Genomic DNA, 21,450 nt, shown 5'->3' on the forward strand with positions numbered 1-21,450 from the left:
GTCATAGTGGAGAGAGTTGGCTGAGGACAGAGAGAGGTACAGTATTGTCGTCAAGGTAGGGCAGAAGCGTGGTGCCATCGGACCTCACCCCTTATAAAGGGAAGCGGAGAAGGAGAAGAATATTACTAGTATTGGTTTTACGGTACAAGTGAATGAATATATTGAATTTAAAAAACAAAAAAATTAGATTCCATTTTTAATGAGGCAGTGGTTAATAAGAAGGCAGTTTTGGGACTTGCGCTTCATTCACAAGAGATGAGGGAAGCATAATCGTTGAAATGGCTGGAAAAGAGGGCAAGGTAGAAGAAAGGGCAAAAATATAAAGGAAACAATTACTGTTGAATGTGCGGGGGATACGTTCCTGGAAAAAAGCCGCAAAAGTCGAATTCGCGAATGTCGAGACATTGTTTCAATGGCGAAAAGTGGGATCGGTTCCCAGCGGTTCATGATTTATAAAGGCAAATCAAAAATCCCGTGAAAAAGCGTGAAAACGCTCTCGAAAACAAAACAAAACCGTGAATAGCAAAGCACAGACACGGCCGCGAATGTAGAAGCAGGTCACATTTTATCAACCGCGAATACACAGGGTCCGCGGATAGCGAATCGGCGAATAGCGGGGTCCACCACTATATGATAAGTTGGGACTTTTCGGAGCTTGTCCTTCATTTATTTGTATATGCACACAGTATTATCTTTTCATATTCTGTCTTGCTCTGAGGAAGCACACGTCTTGATAAATCAAGGCTTCGAAGTTTTTCATGGTGGATAACATATCGTAAAGTGTTCTATTATTTTGTGTTTTTTTCAATAACAGTAATAAAGATTTGGTACATCATGGTCAGTAAAGCATTATGGTGGGCTGTAATCCAAGTAATACCAATGAGTAGAACGTTGACACTTCCGGCTTCGGGTATTGGACTTCTGATTTGGTTCATTAAGGCAGAATGTGATAAGTGCACATTTTTTGTTGTTTTAAAGATTTGTTCTCGTGATTTCGTGTAAGATGTGGTGCGTTTCATATCTCTTTAGGTTGCAGTGTTGCTAGTAGCAGATTAGCAGGTATTTATAATGTTTTATTACGAGGTATGTATATAGGCGTACTCATTTCAGTGGCTCGTCGAGCAGTACATTCCTTTCTCGAGTGAGTAAGGTCGAGGGAATATGGTTGGGAAGCGAGTTTCTGGAGTGCGAGTCAATAGAAGAATAGAGGGAACTTAAAATAAATGTTATAAGTGTTTGATATGGGCTATATCGAGGATAAGGGCGACAAAGGATCCTCGTTACCATAAAAAAAGGGTAAATGGCACACCTCAGCCTTGTAATCCATTGGTAAAAGGAACAGATAAATTTTTTTTGCAGGAGGTAAAGCATGGTGCAAAATTTGTAGATGAAGGTTTTGCAGGAAAGGGAGAGGCTGCAGTGAGTGCAGGCAGGGGAGAATCTGCAGTGAGTGCAGGGAGGGGAGAATCTGCAGCGAGTGCAGGAAGGAGAGAATCTGCAGCGAGTGCAGGAAGGAGAGAATCTGCAGCGAGTGCAGGAAGGGGAGAATCTGCAGAGAGTGCAGGAAGGGGAGAATCTGCAGCGAGTGCAGGCAGGGGAGAATCTGCAGCAAGTGTATGAAGGAGAGAGGCTGCAGCGAGTGCAGAAAGTGGAGAGGCCGGAGCGAGTGCAGGAAGAGGAAAGGCTGCACCGAGTGCAGGAAGTGAAGAGGCCGGAGCGAGTGCAGGAAGGAGAGAGGCTGCAGCGAGTGCAGGAAGTGGAGAGGCTGCAGCAAGTTCAGGAAGTGGAGAGGCTGCAGCGAGTGCAGGAAGTGGAGAGGCCGGAGCGAGTGCAGGAAGGAAAGAGGCTGCAGAAAGTGCAGGAAGTGGAGAGGCCGGAGCGAGTGCAGGAAGGAGAGAGGCTAGAGCGAGTGCAGGAAGAGGAAAGTCTGCAGCGAGTGCAGGAAGTGAAGAGGCTGGAGCGAGTGCAGGAAGGGGAGAGGTGCAGCGAGTACAGGAAGTGGAGAGGCCGGAGCGAGTACAGGAAGTGTAGAGGCCGGAGCGAGTGCAGGAAGGGGAGAGGTGCAGCGAGTACAGGAAGTGGAGAGGCCGGAGCGAGTGCAGGAAGGGGAGAGGTGCAGCGAGTGCAGGAAGTTGAGAGGCTGGAGCGAGTGCAGGAAGGGGAGAGGCTGCATCAAGTGCAGGAAGTGGAGAGGCCGCAGCGAGTGCAGGAAGTGCAGAGGCCGGAGCGAGTGCAGGAAGGAGAGAGGCTGCAGCGAGTACAGGAAGTGGAGAGGCTGCAAGGAGTACAGGAAGTGGAGAGGCTGGAGTGGGTACAGGAAGTGGAGAGGCTGGAGGAAGTACAGGAAGTGGAGAGGCTGGAGTGGGTACAGGAAGTGGAGAGGCTGGAGGAAGTACAGGAAGTGGAGAGGCTGCAGCGAGTGCAGGAAGTGGAGAGGCGAGAGCGAGTGCAGGAAGTGGAGAGGCTAGAGCGAGTGCAGGAAGTGGAGAGGCGAGAGCGAGTGCAGGAAGTGGAGAGGCTAGAGTGAGTGCATGCTGGTTTGGTCTTTTTAGATCAAGATAAATTTTTGATACCATCGCCCATAGTTATAAGTTTTACCCGGGTTTTGGTTTGGGATGAATGCTATCTTTTACATTATTCACATCATTGGAATTTAGCTGCTCAGATTCTTCGAGCCACCAGGGTTAAGTCCACCAAACTGATCGGTGGGATCATTTTATGTTTCTTTAAAGAAAATGATTTAAAATGTGACCCACAGGTGGAGGCTGTTTTTTTCCTTGTCCCAGTATCTAAGTAATTATTCGTATCCTTCAAGACTTCACTCCTTTTACCTCAAAAGAAAAGTCTTATATATTTATATTCTTTGTGTTAAAGCACTTACTCAAAGACCCACTCTAGCAGAATGCTCCAACTCAGCCTTCCACAGGAATAAATTGGTCTGTTATGGACAGGGCATCCATTGTGAAGTACTCTGTGGACTTGGAGTGGCGAGTGGCACATTCTATTTCACCCTGTAATGTTTTATTGTACCGAACGCGTTCTGATATTTCAGAAATGTACCCCCTCTGTGATGCCTCTGAAACAATTTTTCAGGCATTTGTTCTCTGCTCGAGGCTAACACCCTTTTAACTCTTCTTTCGTGTGACGAGCCCATCATAAGGGGACTAGGTTTGGGGGTTTTTTTTTTCCTCTGGATGTAAAAATGAATGCCTTTTCTCTAATTATTTGTTTTCTGAGGCTAAACATGCTATGTTCATGTTGAGGAAGCGGAAAATGCAAAAAGTCCATGTTTTAGTGAATCATTTGATGATTTTTAAAGCTTCGGTCACATGTCGGCTGTATCTCGAGCTTGAATAGAATAACTGTGAACTTATTTGGAAACAGTGGTGTGTGCACGAGACAGTTATTATGCAATGTATCTGCTGAAGTTGTTATACCGGCCGATTTATGAATCTTACTCAATAAGTAGTGTTGTTTTATTTCATTGGTTTTAAAGTTCGAACTGTGTTCCGTTTTCGTGTAACATCTGTATCATTTGGGAATGTTCCTTTCCAATAAAGAGGAAAGAAATGGCAACGTGTCTTTCCTTCTCATCCTTCTTGTTGCTCCATTGCTCATCATATTCTAATGAAACAGACGAACCGTGACAACAAAGGATGAGACGCTGCACACCACGTGGCAGGGATTTGGAATTTGGCCGGAATGTTGGCACGTGATGATATAATCTTTCACAAGAAGATGCCAAGGGATATTTATCACCCGCAAGCAAGTGCTCACAGATGACACAGCTGGTTTAACACCCCTTCGAAAACGTAAGGATACTTCAAGATGAAAGAACATGTTCCCTGGAGAGAAAAGCAAAAGTTTATGGTGAGATCCCATTTTTGGAGGGATTCAAACACAGACGAGAAGACTCGAACAACACAACTGAGACGATGCTCTCACGAAGCTCTGTAATCTTATCAGCCTTGAACAAGGTCAAAGGTCGAACGAAGTATTCCTGAAGCTGACTGCACAAGACCAGAAGGATAGACTTGGCAAGTGCACGTGCGAGTGCTGCAGACTTCTGGGAAAACAACCATTCACAAGGATTTCGAAACACCTGCTATGAATCGATTGAAGGGTCGACTCAAACCTCAAGTGTATTCATATGTTTTTGATTCATCAGATTTATTTGCATCACCCAAAATAACAAAATTTTTACTCAATAATTTACATCAATGACTTGGATCGTGGACCTAAGATTCGGCTTTCAAAATTTGCAAATAACGAAGATTGGAGGTAGGATGTACGGCAGAGAGGAGGGGGTTGGGAGATGCAATTTACTACAAGGAGATGTAAAGGTGCTCGGGATGGGTAAGAACGATGAAAACAGGGACTACATGATGCAAGGGGCAGTCGACGAGCGTGTCACACAGGAGAGGGATCTGGGGATGGGGTAAACAGCCAGCACAGTGCTAGATGGATATAGGTAAAACTAAGAGGGTTTAAGATTGTGCTTGAAGGGGGATAAATTATAATATAAATAAAAAGAAGAATGGTGAGGAGCAACTCCATCGATTCTGAGCCTAAATAAGCTATGAGGAGTGGCTGAAGGAGATTGTATTTCATACACAAGAAAGGGGGTGATTATGAGGGGAAGTAATAGAGATGTTCAATATAAGGGTACATTTTAAAAAGTGCAGAGGAGTCTTTCAGCCAAACACATAGTGACAACACCAGCGTGAGAGTAATGAGAGTTAGGACTGCAGTAAGCTGCAGTAAAGGCGTCAACCAATGGCTGGAAGAATGGCGTAGGGAGGAAGGTTTTACATTCAGGAAGCAGTGGGAATCATTTTGGGGACAAAGGGAGTGTTTCCGGAATGATGTCTGTATATTACATAGAAAGGGGACAGCAAGGTTTGCAGTGGGAATTGAGGCTTTTTTTAGGTCAGCACAGGGTGGGGACGCTATCAAGGAAGGAACCAAGCAGAAAAATAGAATTTCAGGAAGGGAAAAGTTAAATATATTCCATACCAATGTCAGGAGTTTAAATAATAAGATGGAAGAGCTTGAAGCCAAAGTGGAGAGTGAGGAGTACGACATAGTTGCAGTGAGTGAGACATGGTTTCAGGAGGAGAGTAACTGGAGGACAGGATTCGAAGGCGACAAGGTGTATCGGTGTGATAGGAAGGAGAGAATAGGAGGAGGAGTAGCAATCTCGGTAAAGGACAGCATTGCATCAAGAGAAAGGGGTGACATTAAGGAAGGAATAAATGTTGAGGATTCTGTGTGGGTCGAGATTAGAGATTGTAAAAACAGTAAGACACTGGTGGGATGCTTTTATAGGGCTCTGGGTGTGAAGGAAGAGGAGGAAGGAGGAGTACATGATGAATTCAAAAGGGCAGGTGGTGAGGGAAGAGTATCGATTATGGGGGATTTTAACTTGCCAGGGATAGATTGGGTCCAGGAACAGGGAAAGGGAAGAGTGGATGAGGATTTCCTAGTTTTCGTCCAGGATTGCTTTTTAACACAGTTTGTACATAAGCCCACTAGGGGGGTGTGGAGTGTTGGGCCTCCTTTTAAGTCACAATCCCAATATGGTGGAGAAAGTGGAGGTTACGGAGCATTTAGGAGCAAGTGACAATAACATTGTGTGTGCAAAGATTCTATTAAGGGTAAGAGTTCAGGATAGGAGGGTGAGGATATTAGATGTCAGGAAGGCAAACTTTGAGGGTATGAGGAGAGAGTTGGGTGATGTATATTGGGAGACTCTAACAACAGGACAATTAGCATCAGAAAAATGGGAAACCTTCAAGGATCAAAGGTGTGGAGTGCAGAGTAAGGCCTAAGTCACATTTGCTCTACGGCGAGGATACGGCGGCCGTACGCCCTCTGAATTGACAGAAACGTGCGGCGGCCGCAGAGTTTCTGTGGTGGCCTCAGGAAGGCCCTACGCCGTTTGGCTATCTTTTACAGGCCGAAGGGGTCGCCGTAGAATTATAACGCGGAGTTATAACTGTTTTCATTTCTACGTTCGCCGTAGCAATTAGACAAGCCGAAAAAAAAAACTGGTTAAAAAAAAAATGAACCCACTCATTACCGTCCGTCTGGCCGCACGTTCGCCTTAGGGCCCCCCTGCGGTCGCCTTGCGGGCACCTTGAGGCTACCTTGCGTCTGCCTTTAAATTCTATGGCCGCCACAGGGCCCCCTTAAGGTCACCGTGCGACATCAAATCAAAGACCGTACGGCAACCCCACATTTTCGGTCTCCACAATTTATAAATACGCCGTGCGGCTCCCTGAAAAATAAAAACATATGTGACTGCTACATTGTGTGACCATGGAAATACTGTGGCCGCCGTATAATTGCTCGTGGCCGTAGATTTTGGAGACCCCACGGCCGCCGTGGCAAATGTGACTTAGGTCTAAGTACATTCCAATGAGGTATAAAAGTAGAAGTAGAAAGAGGTCAGGGTGGTTGAGTAGTGAGATAAGGAACAATCCTAAGGAGAAACAGAAGGTATTTATTAGGTATAAAATAACAGGACTGGAGTGAGATTTATATCACTATCGGAGTAAACGGAGCCAAGTTAAGAAAATAACTTGACAAGCCAAAAGAGAGTACGAGAAGGACATGGCTAACAATATTAAACATAACAGCAAGGCTTTAAGTATATCAGGGGGAAAGAACAGGTTAGGAGCAGTGTGGGCCCATTGAGGAATAGCACCGGGAGAGTTGTCAGTGATGAAAATGAGATGGCAGGCTTATTAAACAGGTACCTTTCTTCAACTTTACACAAGAACAGTCAGGAGAATTGCCAATAACTGAGAGTATCTATCAAGGAGGTGAGGAAGAGATTTTTTTTTTTACAGAAGATCCAGGTTGGAGTGGAGGAAGTAAAGGAACAGCTCGGTAATTACTCTTAGATTATAATCTAAGAGTTGATAAGGCTCCGGGTCCAGATAATATGTACCCGAGAGTATTGATGGAGGTGCTGAGCAGGTAAGCAAGATGTTAACGGATATTCTCAATAGCTCACTGGAGTCAGGACAGGTGCCGGAGGATTGGAGAATTGCAAATGTAACATCATTATTTAAGAAAGAATCCAGAGAAGAATTGGGAAACTATTGACCTGTTAGTTTGACTTCAGTTGTGGGGAAGGTGTTGGAGACATTAGTTAAGGATCGGATGAGAACCATTTAAACAAATACAAACTAATTAAAGGTAGTCAGTATGGGTTTACCAAAGGTAGTTCCTGTTTATCAAATATTTTAGAGTTCTATGAAGCAGTGTCTGATAGGGTGGATGATGGAAAGGCAGTGGATATAGTATATCTTAACTTTAAGAAGGTATTTGATAAGGTACCACATCGGAGGTTGTGAGCCAAAGTGAGGGCTTGTGGAGTGGCTGGTCAGGTAGCTAATTGGATAGGAAACTGGCTTTGTGATAGGAAGCAAAGAGTGGCTGTGAGTGGGAGGATGTCTTGCTGGGAGGATGGTAAGTAGTGGGGTACCTCGGGGATCAGTACTCGGACCATTACTATTCATTATTTACATCAACGATTTGGATAATGTGGTAAAGAGTAAGCTTTCCAAAATTTCAGATGACACAAAGTTTGGAGGTAAGGGTGATATCAGAGGGGGTGGTGATCAGATACAAGAGAGTATTGATACTTGTATGGATTGGGCAAAAGATTGGCAGATGTAATTTAACCTGAGCAAGTGTAAGGTGTTGGGGATGGGAAAGAACAATGAAAATAGAGATTACAGGATGTAAGGGGTAATCTTGGAGCGTGTCACACAGGAGAAGGATCTGGGGGTGGTAATAGATATGGGAGGTAAGCAGGCAGCACAGTGCCAGGCAGCTAAAGGTAAAACAAATACGGTTTTAGTTTGCATTTGGAGGGGGATCAATTATAAATTAAAAGAGGTGTTAACATTGTACAGGAATTTAGTGAGGGCCACATCTGGAATATTGTGTGTAGTTTTGGTCACCACAACTCAGGGACGACATAGATGCCATAGAGAGAGAGTTCAGCGTCGGGCGACTAGATTGATTCCAGGTGTGGAAGAAAATAATTATATTCATGTACTCTCAATTATAATTGTTGCTGGTGCTTTATAAATTTAATTTTTTATGCTGTCGTTGAATTGGCTGTCAGTTATGTTTCCCTTTACCCAAGAGTCTTTTGACCTAAATATTGTTAAAAGGAATGTGTTACTATGAAACAAGGTGACCTGGTTGATAACACAGCAACTTTTGCCATGATTATGTCATTCTCTTTCCACCCAGTGGAGACGTATTGCGTTTTGAATTATTTTGCCTTATGCTTATCAGACCCCTCCGCTCCTACCAAAGTATATATATCAGGAAATGTAAGCTTACTTTAGTGCAAATCATTATGGATGTTTACATCTCAGTATTTTGGATTCTGTGGTACTACAAAATAAATGTTCTCTGATGAAATGTACTTTTCGTTGTGGACAGTGAATTAATTGTGAATTGCAATTTGAGGTATAGGATTTCCACCGAGTCGGTTAAGAAACAAAATTCCACAACACGGGCCGAGCTAGACTCAGCTATGAGGAGTGGTTGAAAGAGACGGGGCTTTATACACGAGAAAGGAGGTGGTTACGAGGAGATATTATTAGCATTTCAAAGATCAGGGTATAAACCAGAGATGCAGAGGTTTTTTTGTGGAATTAATGGAGATAGTTCCAGAGTAAACTAGAAAGGCACTCAGTGGGGAGCATTCCTCCGCTAGACTCAACATTTCATGATTTGTATCCCATTGATAGGCCAGATCTATATCCAGACCTGAACCAAAATCAAATCAGCTTGTTCTTGTCACCAAACCAATCCACAGATGTGTCTTGGAGATAAAATCTCTCTCAATAAGTGTTTCTTAACCGTAATCATATTAATAGTCCATACAAGGTAAACATAATTACTTTACCTGTACATCGGGACTACACACTCCTATTTTGTGTACACTGCTCAAAGTAAAAGGTTTAATCAAGAATCCTGCATTATTTAATGTGATAGAACATTACTTTTAATAATATGGTGGAAAAGAAAAGAAAAAAATCCAATCACTGTTTCTACTATCTGCTTATAATATAATAATCCAAAATATGTGATTCTTTCTTTTTTACAGAGTCTGAGTCTCGTGGATGAGTTGCCACATCAATCACATACTGTACATACGGGTAGACAAATACACAAGACAATGCCAGACTTGACTTTGGACAAACACAGCCACTGGTGTTGGGGGAAGAGAGCACCCTGGTTATGGTCAGTACGGCGTCCTTCATGACATCGCTATTCCCTCCACACACCAGAGGAACGAAGGAGGGATTTTCTCCTCAACATGAATGCTAACCTATGGTGTTTATCTGTGTTCTATCCTTCAAATGCTGATCATCAGAGAAGGAAGCAGCCATTTTGAAAGTGTTTTGTATGACTCAGCCAGCATCGGAATCCAACCTCGAGCCTCGCAGACTCAGAGCACACATTCCAATCATGACAGCACAGAGTCTTCGTTTTGATTGTCATCGATTTCATTATTTATTTAGTTTTGTCTCCATTATTGGCTACTGTTAAAAAGAGAGCATGTGCTGCCTGTTGACCGAAATTTCCATTGGCACTCACAAACCAATTACTCCTCATTTGAATGACAATGAACTCTGGGAATCAATTCTCCTTTCGGTCATAAGATATGTATACCTCCAGTTTGAGTTAAAATATCTCATTTACATAATTTGTTCATTTTCATTGTGTAAATTAGGACATCTTAGAATGTACCAAAATGTTTAATAGTTGTATTTTTTTCAATAGGATAAAGGGTATTGAGTTTTTTTTTATTATATTTAAAATAAACAAAACCAATCCAGGAAAAGAAACAACACAACCTTCATTCCAAGCTTGATTAACAAGGATAAGAGAGGTTTTTTTTTTTTAACTTGGAATGCAGTGACTTCGGCCATTGTGAAGTGAAGCCAAAGAGGCCAGTTTGGAGAGAATTAGAAACTTCCACAGGGAAAAGAAAAATGTTTGATAACTGGAAGAAAAACTTCAGTTGTGTCCCACAATGTATTGTTGCACTACTCGAATGTTCACTCTGTTGTGTCCCACAATGTATTGTTACACTACTCGAATGTTCTCATTCAATTGCGTCCCTCATTGGATTGTTACTCGACTCAAATGTTTACTCAGTTGTGTACCTCAAGCAACCAAGTGCTTACTTGTTACATGTTTTTATCTCTCCCTGTGTCCCTCTCACTTGCAGATAGTTTGAAAATATAATCAAAATCCCTTATGTGGACTTCCAGTACTTGTGAGCAGAGGCGTGTGAGCTGCGGGAGAAATGCAAAATGAAGAGAAAGGTGGATGAGAATGAAAATAACTGGACAGGTGTTTGATGTGGGAGGTTGAGTGGAAAGAAAGATTCTGAGACAGGAATCTGAGGTTCTGCAAAAACAATTTGGAAGGAGAAACAGATGTGGACATCATGGTCAGTCAGGTGCCGTTGGTTGGATGGAACGAGATGAATATACGACTCTGGAGATCTTCGTGTCAGGGCAGTGGTTTCGATGTTCATTAGTGAATCGAAGTTAACTTGCAAAATATATTGATATTTTTATTACCTCCACCACAGAAGATGAAGGAGGTGATGTTTTCACCCCTTTCTGTCTGTTTGTTATTTGCAAAATCGAAGATTTTTCGAGTATATTGGGTAGTCCATTTTGTTATTCTGTCTGTCTGTCTGTCTGTCTGTCTGTCTGTCTGTCTGTCTGTCTGTCTGTTTATCACAGACGGGTCACAATTTTAAATCGATCTTCACGAAACTTCACCACATGGTAGAGTTTGTCATAAGGAAGAAGCCGATTGTTTTTGAGGTCATCATAGACCAAAAGTTAAACATAGGACAAAGGTCACCAACTTATGTGGGATTTCTAAAATCCTCAATTTTCATCCAATTGACTTGAAATTTGAACAGGATTTGCACATCAGGTCAATTAATTCAACCACCTATTAATTTTGAGGTAAACAAAAGCCAAAAGGTCAAAATAGGCAAAAATGCCAATTTGGGCCAAATTTTCGAAATCCACAATTTTCAATCAATTGAGTTGAAATTTGAAAAGGATATACACATCAAGTCACTGAATTCAACCACCTTGTATTTTTGTGGTCACCACAGGTGAAAAGGTCAACATAGACCAAAAGGTCAACATAGGCCAAATTTCTAAAATCATCAATTTTAATCCAATTAACTTGAAATTTGAAGAGCATTTGCATATCAGCTCACTGAATTCAACCACCTATTAATCTTGAGGTAAACACGCGAAAAGGTCAAAATAGACAAAAAGGCCAATTTGGCCTAAATTTCTAAAATCCTCAATTTTCATACGATTGACTTGAAATTTGAAGAGCATTTTCATGTCAGGTCACTGAATTCAACTACCAATTAATTTTAAGTTCAAAAGGTCAACACAGGCCTAATTTCTAAAATTGATAGATAGATCTCAAAAAGTTGTGGACGAGTTATGTCAAAACAAGGTGGATGAGTTGAATAGGTGACAAGAACAAGCGGATTGAATTTTAGTTCGGATCCAGCCCATCAGTGGGATACAAAACATAAACTGTTCCACCTGGTAGAGGTATGCGCTTTACCGAGTGCCATTCTACTTTGTTCTGTTTTGCCAAGTTGTCACTCTGAGTGATTTTTCAATTGTTCGTTTGTCTGTTTGTTTGTTTGTTCGCAGAAAACTTTTGTGTTTTTCTCTGCAACCGCTTGTCGGATTGAGACGACATTTTCACCATTGGTGCGACTACTCATGTCAAATGTTTCAATGATGATTTTGACGTTGTAGGTCACGTGGTATGGCAGCCATATTGGAAAAACGGAAAAAAACATTGGACCTCTTTATCTCTGAAACTGCACCAATACAAGGAAAAAATTTAAACTTGGCACCTAGCAAGTACTCCTCATTGGGAATGAGTGTAATTTTTATGACATGATAGGTCTCCTCGCTATGACATCACAATTGCATATTAATGGACGTTATGATTTAAATCATTTTTATGTTATGATTTCATTATGATTTATGTTATGATTTAAATCGTTGAGCGGCAGCCGATTAATTATATTATATTATAACCGCACTATAAATCGAAGTGTCAACATCACCGTCATGCCGAAAAAAACCCCAAAAAAACATGAGTCTGGAACACTGATGGGTTCCTCCTGTGAAGCCCATTTGTATATATAACAATTCCCCTAAACGCTGCCAATACGCCATTATACGGTAGCTGTAAGTTAGAAACACGTTCAGTAAGTTCTGTGGTCGTCCGGAAGACGTCAAATACGTCTACATACATCAATATGCGTTGGAGATACGTTACTCATAGGTTAGAAATAAGTTTCGGGTACGCTAAACATTACCTCGACGTGTTTCGACTTATGAGTAACTTACAAGTAACGTGTGTCAACGATCGCGTAACGTGCCTACAACTTATGGCCAGTGTATGCGGAACATGTGAGTCATACGCTGGCATACGTCAAAAAATTTTGAGCGTGTTAAAATTTGTCGACGAGCTCGGCGTACTACGACGTATGCCAGCGTGCTTCAGCGTGCTCTTAACGTATACAAAACTTACCCATAACGTATTCGACGTGTGCCAGCGTTTCAGACAAATTTGTCATACATCGGCATACGCTGGCTAAATCGTCAAGGTGTGACAGCCGCTTAAACAAAGCCTTTTATAGTTCATTACAACAGACGTAGGCTATAGGGAAAAACTGAATTACCAGGGGCCCCCATTCCCCCTTCCCTCCCCCTCGATCCGCCACTGAATTTATTTATTTGTTTATTTTTACTGATTATCAGGATTGTTCACCATCACAAAGCACACATGATGCCAATGGAAACAAAGGCGGTGCCTCTAGAACGCTAATATGCAACATTTGGTTCAGTGAGATGGATAAAACAACAGGTTTTTCTTTTCCTGATTGACACTTTCATTTTGTAATTTATCATTTATTTTCACTTGGACGCCTGAACTCTGGGAACATAAAACAAATTCATAACATTGTTTTTGGCAATAAGTGTGCAGATGACTAAAATCAACTTTGGGTTGTTAGCAGTAAACATAAACTTCTCGGAGCATGTGAGGCAGCGCTTCATTACCTATAAACCGCCCAAATAAAGGGAGGGTTTCTGCAGAACTGGTTCACCGGTCCCTGCTAGTGTTTTCTATAACGGCCATTTTTTTTCTGAATTTCAACCCAGATACCTATATAATTGGTGACATGGTGAGCTCCGATCGTCAAATATGGTATCAGATGTGAAAAATAACTTAATTAGGACGTTAAAACTATTGGTAAGATCGGCAAAGTAGTCATGTAACCTCTCAAATTCGCTAATTGCGAATTATTAAAAAACTGGAAATAGTACAAACACAACCAATACATCAATTTAAAGGTAATGTTACTGCTCATCTAACACCATAACTCTTAAGGATGGGAGGGAAAGGATGAAGGTGGTAAGAGGGAGAGGAAGAGGTGGGGTGGGAGTCCAGATGGAAGGGAGGTGGGATGGTAGGAGGCAGGGGACGGAGTGGGAGGAGGTACCCGGCGTTGCCCGGCAACGCTAGGTACCTTTGCTCACGTGAAAATAATTTGTAATGTGTTCTTGCATGGGTGTTATATAATTAATTTATTGTAATCTTGATAATTGTAAGCAATGCAATGTTTTTGAAGTAAAACCAGGCTTGTTTACGTGTTTATGTCAAACCAAAGGTTTTCTGAAATGCTCATTTCAATGTTCTATCAATTTGTGCTTCTTTGCTGTTTGGCCGAATTTTTTTTGTTTAAGATGGAGGAACTGCTTTGTTAACCTCTGCCATCTTCGAAGATGGATGGAGGTTACTGTTTTCACACCTTTCTGTTTGTTTGTTTGTTTGTTTGTGAACAGTATTACGGAAAAACTCCTTGACGGATTTCGACAAAACTTGGTGGGGGGGGGGGGGTTAGGTATGGTCCAAGGATAATGCCATTAAATTTTGGACTTGGTCCCCCTCCCCCCCCAAAAAAAAATTGTTAGAGAAAAAATATATATATTTTTGCATTTCTACATGTTTTAAGTGATTTCCAACCCCCCCAATTTTTTTTACCCCCCCCAAAAAAGATTTTTTTTTGCATTTCAACATGTTTTAAGTGATTTCCAACCCCCCCAAAAAAAAATTGTTACCCCCACCCAAAAAAAATAGAGAACATTTTTTTTGCGTTTCTGCATGTTTTGTGATTTTCAACCAACCCCCCCCCACAAAAAAACTGTTAGAGAAAAATATATATTTTTTTGCATGTCTGCATGTTTTAAGTGATTTCCAACCCCCACCGCCAAAAAAAAATTGTTTGAGAAAATTATTTTAATTTTTTTGCATTTTTACATGTTTTAAGTGATTTCCAACCCCCCAAAAAAATTGTTACCCCCCCAAAAAAAGGGGAAATTTTTTTTTGTATTTCTACATGTTTTAAGTGATTTCCAACCCCCCCCAAAAAAATTATTAGAGAAAAAAAAATTTTGCAACTTTTTTTTCAACAAAATTTTGATTTTTTTTTTTGCATTTTTACATGTTTTAAGTGATTTCCAACCCCCCCCCCCAAAAAAAAATGGAGAAAAGAACTATAACTCTGTCAGCACTGTTGACATCATATTTAATGAATAAGATATAAGGTTCACTTGAGTGACCCAGCAGTATTGGCGGCGGAGGTTTTGCACTCCCGAGTGTTCCCCCTCTAGTTCTCCCTTGTTTATGTTCTCCCAGAAGTTGTGGGAATTAGAATCCAGCTGAAGGCAAAAGTAAATATGAAGGATTTCGATTCTAAGCTTCAGGAAGTTTAGTTCGTTTTTAGAGAACTGACACATCACGACAGAGGAATGTCGGTAACAACTCAGCTGACTCATTAACAACCTTCATGGTGGTGATAATCCACCTGCCTAACCTGGGATTGTCTACCTGTGATGCCATGATCCACTCACTGTGCTTGACTCATATTCCCTTCCACTGTTACAGGCCATTTCGAATGATTTTAGGTCTGACCCTTGTCCTGCACTTACAACATAAAAAGGATCGATCACGTGGGTGGAACAGAAACCATGAATCTGTGTACAAAGGGTAAACAATATGTCAGAGGAGGAGGAGATCTGTGCAGAGCGTTGGTGCTGCCTAAGTAGTCTCCTTGGCTCTTGGGCACGATCCAGGACGGGTCGCCACTCCGACACAGGATACCAGCAAGCTGGTACTCATTTTGCCAACCTCAGAAGGATGACACGCCAAGTAAACCCCACCTGGTATTAATTCAACAGCTGAGTGGGTTTGAACTCAGGATCCTCGGATCCAAAGCCCACCACCCTAACCATAAAGCCAACACCAGGCATAATCTGTTAGAGGTGAATACAATATACAATTGTGAAGAGTAAGAATGCTTCAAAAGTCAAAAGAACGACGAATTATTCCTCGACTCTCGAATCCCATTCGTTGCTACACTCCATTCCCAGTTCCACGTGATATTGCAGATTTCCATTTGGATGAGGGCACTGCGTGTAAACTGAGCGACCATGCTGTGTAAATGGTAGTGAAAAAGGAAATGCGTTTTATTGCAACACCTGTACACTTTTAAGGAGGCCAAAAGAAATTCCTTGGGATAAGGTGATGTTCAGGGTGGACCAGAATTCGCTTTTGTCCATCCCAGTAAAGCAGTCCTTCTTAAACAGTGTCATGTACAGGTTGGTATTGTGCAGTACCTACAATAATTAATCAGTCATTGTATCTGTATGCCCTCCATCATCTTCCTTGTACCACTGAATTAATTGTCAAGTCCTCGTAGACATCTTGTGTAACATTTGTGGAGTCACCCAAACACGAGCAACCAGTCGCTCTTCGACACCGCAACGCTTGTATCTGCCACGCGGCCTACCTTCCGACTGAGTCGAACGTCGAGTCGGTGTTGCCACATTCCGCAGGGGAAGGGAGGGAGGTGTGAGAAATCTATCACGGGTGAAGCGACTTTCAGGCCAACCTGTAGTGTGTAGTTTGGCGGTGTTGAGAAAAACAAGTTTCGATGCACCTGTCCAAGTGGAGCATTCATTGTATTCAATGTTTGCCTTTTGATTGCAATTACAAAATACAGAGGGTTTGCAAAGTTTCCTACAAATGGGGTATTCGTTTCCTCCGAACATCAGTGGTTTTTGGCAGATTGCAGACTTACCTATAAGTTTGTTATAAATATGCCATTACCTTAATGGGCTTGGCATCGTTTGCTTGTTTAGACTGTAATCCACACAGTTACTCGGGCACACATTGATGGATATTACCAATATTAATGTTAATACGGGTCATCAAATGCTCATGTAAAGAAGATCGCAGATCCAATGAAATCCACTTACACGTGGTATGGATGTCAGGCGAACGTGCACCTCATATTCCCAATGAGATGTACAGGTGCCTGACCTAAACTATGAATGCCAATCCCTTGAATATGACACCACATCAGGATGGATGGCAGAGGCAACCGAACCCACAATCTGTCACCGAGGTTGAAGCCTTAATCGTAGAGGATCGTGACATAAAATTCCTGAAATATTTACAAAACACGTAACTTCTCAAACTCTCGTTTTCACCATAATCCACGAGCATTGGGCACATCCAAGGTCTCAGCAGTCATGATTGGCAGCGGTAACTTTTGACAATAAGGTCAAATGCTGAGGGATGTGGACAAAAGGTGTGTTTCTCCCTTTCGATAACATACCTGTTCACATGACCATATGCGACTATGCCTTTGAGCAACTCGATCGCTCATGCTCAGCAAGGTTCAAGGCCCCAGTGACTATTATATCTGTTTCAATGTTTGAATTAAGTCACACCTGTGTGGTCGCCCATTCACGGAGGCCGAGGAACCGACTGAAGCAACCGGCAGGTGGTTGAAGGAACAATCTGAAAACACCTTGTTTACTAATGTAAACGGTTTAAATGTTAAATGGATCAAGGGACTCCAAATTGGAAATAAAACAAAACTTGTTGGTCTTGGACTTTCGTCATATCTAATTTCTATCTGTCTGGAAATCCATATAAATATAATGCTTAAAGGATTCTGTTATTGTAACCATTGCAAAGCAAGTTACAGATGAGGATCATGATGATTGAAGACAAGGAAGAAATAATAATAAAAAGTACAATTATGAGGAAATATGTCAAATAAGAAGCGCAATGACCATTTCATGGGATTAGCGTGCCAAAGGGCTGCTATTATATGGCGCGGTGTTTGGCAAATCGACCTGAGGATACGGCACTGCGCAATGGCAAACAGCCAACAAACGTGAGGATGCGCATCGCATGGATCACCACTTTGTGGTGCTTTGTGGGAAACCGAGATCTACTTTGATGATCTACCGAAACAACACGCACCTTCACCAGACTCCAATTCTCCGCATCTTTGATTCTCTCACACGGCACAAAATTGCTCACCTGACACAGCCTGCCTCTGGTCAGAGTCCAATCCTCATGCACTTTCTCCAATCCTCTTCGTGCCAGACAAACACTCGCTCTCTCTCAACCTCACCCCTGGTCTCGTTCTCTCATTCTTTCCCTCCGCCCAGAGTGACTCCGGCGCCAAATTCCACGCTCGGGCGAGTCACGGAGGGAGAGCGAAAGAGTGAAAGAGGGCTAGAGAGAGGGCTAGAGAGAGGGAAGGAGGGAGAGAGAGAGAGGGAGGAGGGAGCTGTGAGGGGAGGAGTAGGCAAAGACAGGGTGAGCTCGGGCAGGGTGATAAACAGTGTGAATGTGGAGTGAGATTATAAGCAACGGAGGAGCAACAGCGGCCCTTATCACCCTTTGTCCCCAAGGATCCTTTTGGTGTTACCCTGCTCTCAGAACAAATAATGGATTCTCTTTCGAGTTCCTGAAACCCCAATCCGTGTGTACAAGCGTTGCAGGAGAAATGATCACAACCTTTACCTTCTCCAACAACATTCATACCTTTTCTTCATTTCGCTCGTCAAACGTTATATCCTATGTAACGTTCACGAAGGATAGTTTTTGAACACCCTGCTTTTTCTGAAGATTTACAGTTTCAATTACAGCAAGAAAGTTAGCAATACTACTTACAAAGGATGAATCACTCTCAGTCATACAAGGGGTCGTCAGGTGGTCTATGGCACAAAGTATCCAAGTAGTCAATAACGGAAGTAACGAAGCCATTGTTGTTGCTCACACTCTTTGAAGGCCGTTTAAGCTGACATTTTGTATTTTGTCATTTGAAAACAATTTTAAACTTTGAACAGTGATTCACAGTGTGACCACTCCTCATTTTTATAAATTCCAAGGTGAGCCAATGAAAAAAGCCAGGAATTCACAAGGTTTCGGAAAATCGATGATAATAGAAAACCGATACGCCAAGAAAACCTATAGAAAACCAAGACGCCAAGGTGAACAACGAAAAGCCAAGATCTTGTGAAAAAAGCCAAGGAGTGGTCACACTGGTGATTCACAGTTATTTTATTTCTCTGTTTGTGTTGGAGCATTCACTGATCGATGAACCCTCAGAGATGTGACGATGAATATGTACTTCTCTTGGTGGGGACGTAACTGTAAAACGACGTCTCTCTTCTATAATGAAGGACCCTCGAGGATAGCCCAGACTTGCAAAATGCATTATTGACAATATGATGATGTTCAAACAAATTGGCCAAGGAAATGAGGTTATTTTATTAAATTATCAAGCGAATTGTGAATTTCATGATAATGGGCTCGACGCTCCACCATTAAACGAGTGCTACGTTAACAAGTTAGAGCTGAAACGAACGGCATGGCCTAATTATAGAGGAGCTGCTCATGAAATACAGTTACAATGAAAGGGCAGAGACATTGAAATGAAGGAAACTTTGTGTCTGCCTGTGGATTCCATCAATATCTGGGCAGACATTCCATTCGCGCAGCCAATTAAACAGACTTGCGTTTATGGAGCACCATTGAGGACACTGAAGGAACAGGAGCGCCTCGCTGCCCTTTAATAGTAAGAGTAAGAGCATGATTGACATTTGAATAGGAATCACTGTTGGTTTTTTCAAAGTGTAGCTTTTCAGAGTATTTGAAAGGTTTGTCAGGGTGTGCATTAAACACACGATCTGGTCAGGATTTGCCTGTAAGACATGCAACCTGAAACTGCATCAGTCCAAAGACATTCAAGGAAACCTCCATCCACTTATTGGACACATGGAATGCCCTCACGGTGATCAGTCTGACGAGGTTGAAACAAACAACTAAGTCTGCCATTGTTTGAAGTCGTGTGAGTGTTTATAGACCGAGTACCAACTCGGGGTGGGGGGGTTTCCACCTTCACGTGTGCATGTTTAGGTGTGTGTGTGTGTGTGTGTGTGTGTGTGTGTGTGTGTGTGTGTGTGTGTGTGTGTGTGTGTGTGTGTGTGTGTGTGTGTGTGTGTGGAATGTTTGGTATGGAAAACCAGGCAATCAAAATCTTTCCCGTCACATAAGAGATATTGCAGGCAATATAAGTTTGCTGACACTTCTAAAATTACAGGAGGACATCATCTCCCCGAGGATCTTCATGCTTCCCACAATTTCTCGATGCATGTGATGTAAGGCAGTTCGCTTTGTAAAATGGTGCAGTTACACAAAGACACAATGGTGTTCCTGTATTGAGAAACGTCTGAAGGAAATGAAAAGTGAGCGAATCCAACGAGATTGGTGCAAGAGCGAGACCTGAGAAAAATAATTCCCAATTAGTGGAGCTGAACTTTAAAGCGAGCCTCTGGCATCTTGAAACCCGAGATCGAAATGGGTGGATTTACCGGCCATCTTGCCTAGGCCCACTCATGGGAGAGAGGCCATGGTGGCGCCATCCTCTCGGACCACGGATCCCCACTAACCTCACACAGCTGTTTGGAGCAGCTGCCGTTTCGGCAATGAAACCATCGCCTGATCCTCTTCCCGAGGAATAAATCCTTGGTAGTTTTAGCCAAATAAATGATGTCCAAACATCGCGGACAATTTACAGCCCCCATTGATGAAATACTAACTTTCCTATTTATCCCTAATATGATTGAAAAGGTCAAAGATCACGGGATTAGTTTGATGAGGATGTTTTTCGAACACGTCCCCATCCCCATGGATCTTTTACTGTTTGATCATCCTCATGCTCGATGGTTGTTCGTCTCATCTATTGGGACGATTTACTGAATTAAAACAACCTCATCGAAATAAAATTCAAAGGGTGTTTTTAATCACTGCTAATTACTAATCCTGTCATGGAGAATCCTTTACATCGAAGATTTGTGATTTTGTTTTAACTCAACTGGACCTCCACCGACACTCCTCTCACACACCTCTTTCCCCTCAACCCTCTCCCTCCCCCCTTTCCCACCCTCTACCCTCTCCCTCCCCCCTTTCCCACCCTCTACCCTCTCCCTCCCCCCATCCTCACCGTCTCCCCTCTCCCTTCCCCCTTTCTCACCCTCCATCCTCTTTCTCCCCCTTTCCCACCCTCTACCCTCTCCCCTTTCCCATCCTCTACCCTCCCCCTTTCCCACCCTCTACCCTCTCCCTCCCCCTTTCCCACCCTCTACCCTCTCCCTCCCCCATCCTCACCGTCTCCCCTCTCCCTTCCCCCTTTCTCACCCTCCATCCTCTTTCTGCCCCCTTTCCCACCCTCTACCCTCTCCCCTTTCCCATCCTCTTCCCTCTCCCCTTTCCCACCCTCTATCCTCTCCCTCCCCCCTTTCCTACCCTCTACCCTCTCCCTCCCCTCTTTCCCACCATCTCCCTCCCCTCTTTCCCATCCTCTACCCTCTCCCTCCCCTCTTTCCCTTCCTCTATCCTCTCCCTCCCCCTTTTCCCATCGTCTATCCTCTCCAGTCCCCCTTTCCCACCCTCTATCCTCTCCATTCCTCCTTTCCCACCCTCTACCCTCTCCCTCCCTCCTTTCCCATCCTCTACCCTCTCCCTCCCTCCTTTCCCATCCTCTACCCTCTCCCTCCCCTCTTCCCCACTAACTCTCCTCTCCCTCCCCCCCTTCCCTCCTTCCTCTCTCCCCTCTCCCTCCAATCAACAAGATAAGTTAACCTTGACCAGTTCACTAATATAATCGAACAAAGTAAGTTAACCTTGACAAGTTTATGAAACATCACACACAAGTTCGATAACTCGTGGAGCGAATTAAACACAAAAGGCTGACGGAGTAATCATCAGTGAATATATTTTCCGAGATTGTTTGATGTTCATCAGGCTGGCGGTGACCAGGTGTGTGTTCCATTACCGATCAGCTTGGAGAGCGCTCGCCAAGTTGCTTTAGAGCTCAAGCAAGCACTCCAACGAAACAGTCGATAAGGAACGACTGGCTTGGAAAGTGATAGCAAGATGATTGGTAATGGAACAAACCCCATGATAACA

The 21,450-nt window shown here is 42.9% G+C and overlaps 1 protein-coding gene across 7 annotated transcripts in view; it reads right to left on the reverse strand.

The window, feature by feature from the left end:
• Positions 1-21,450, reverse strand: part of LOC147013670 (semaphorin-3A-like) — a 138,057-nt gene that overhangs the window by 103,426 nt on the left and 13,181 nt on the right. For 2 of the 7 annotated variants that reach the window (XM_085850785.1, XM_085850786.1), the window contains exon 1: positions 17,512-17,751. The exons of 1 other annotated variant lie outside the window; for it this stretch is intronic. The gene's annotated coding sequence lies outside the window, so the exon portion shown is untranslated. Of the gene's footprint in view, positions 1-17,511; positions 17,755-21,450 lie in introns of those variants that run through there. 4 more of the 7 variants (XM_085850788.1, XM_085850790.1, XM_085850789.1 and 1 more) reach the window with 4 other exon arrangements.

This window comes from Eptatretus burgeri, chromosome 13 (genome assembly GCF_056783735.1).
Source record: "Eptatretus burgeri isolate ZD-2024b chromosome 13, Ebu_testis_v1, whole genome shotgun sequence".
Lineage (NCBI taxonomy): Eukaryota > Metazoa > Chordata > Myxini > Myxiniformes > Myxinidae > Eptatretus > Eptatretus burgeri.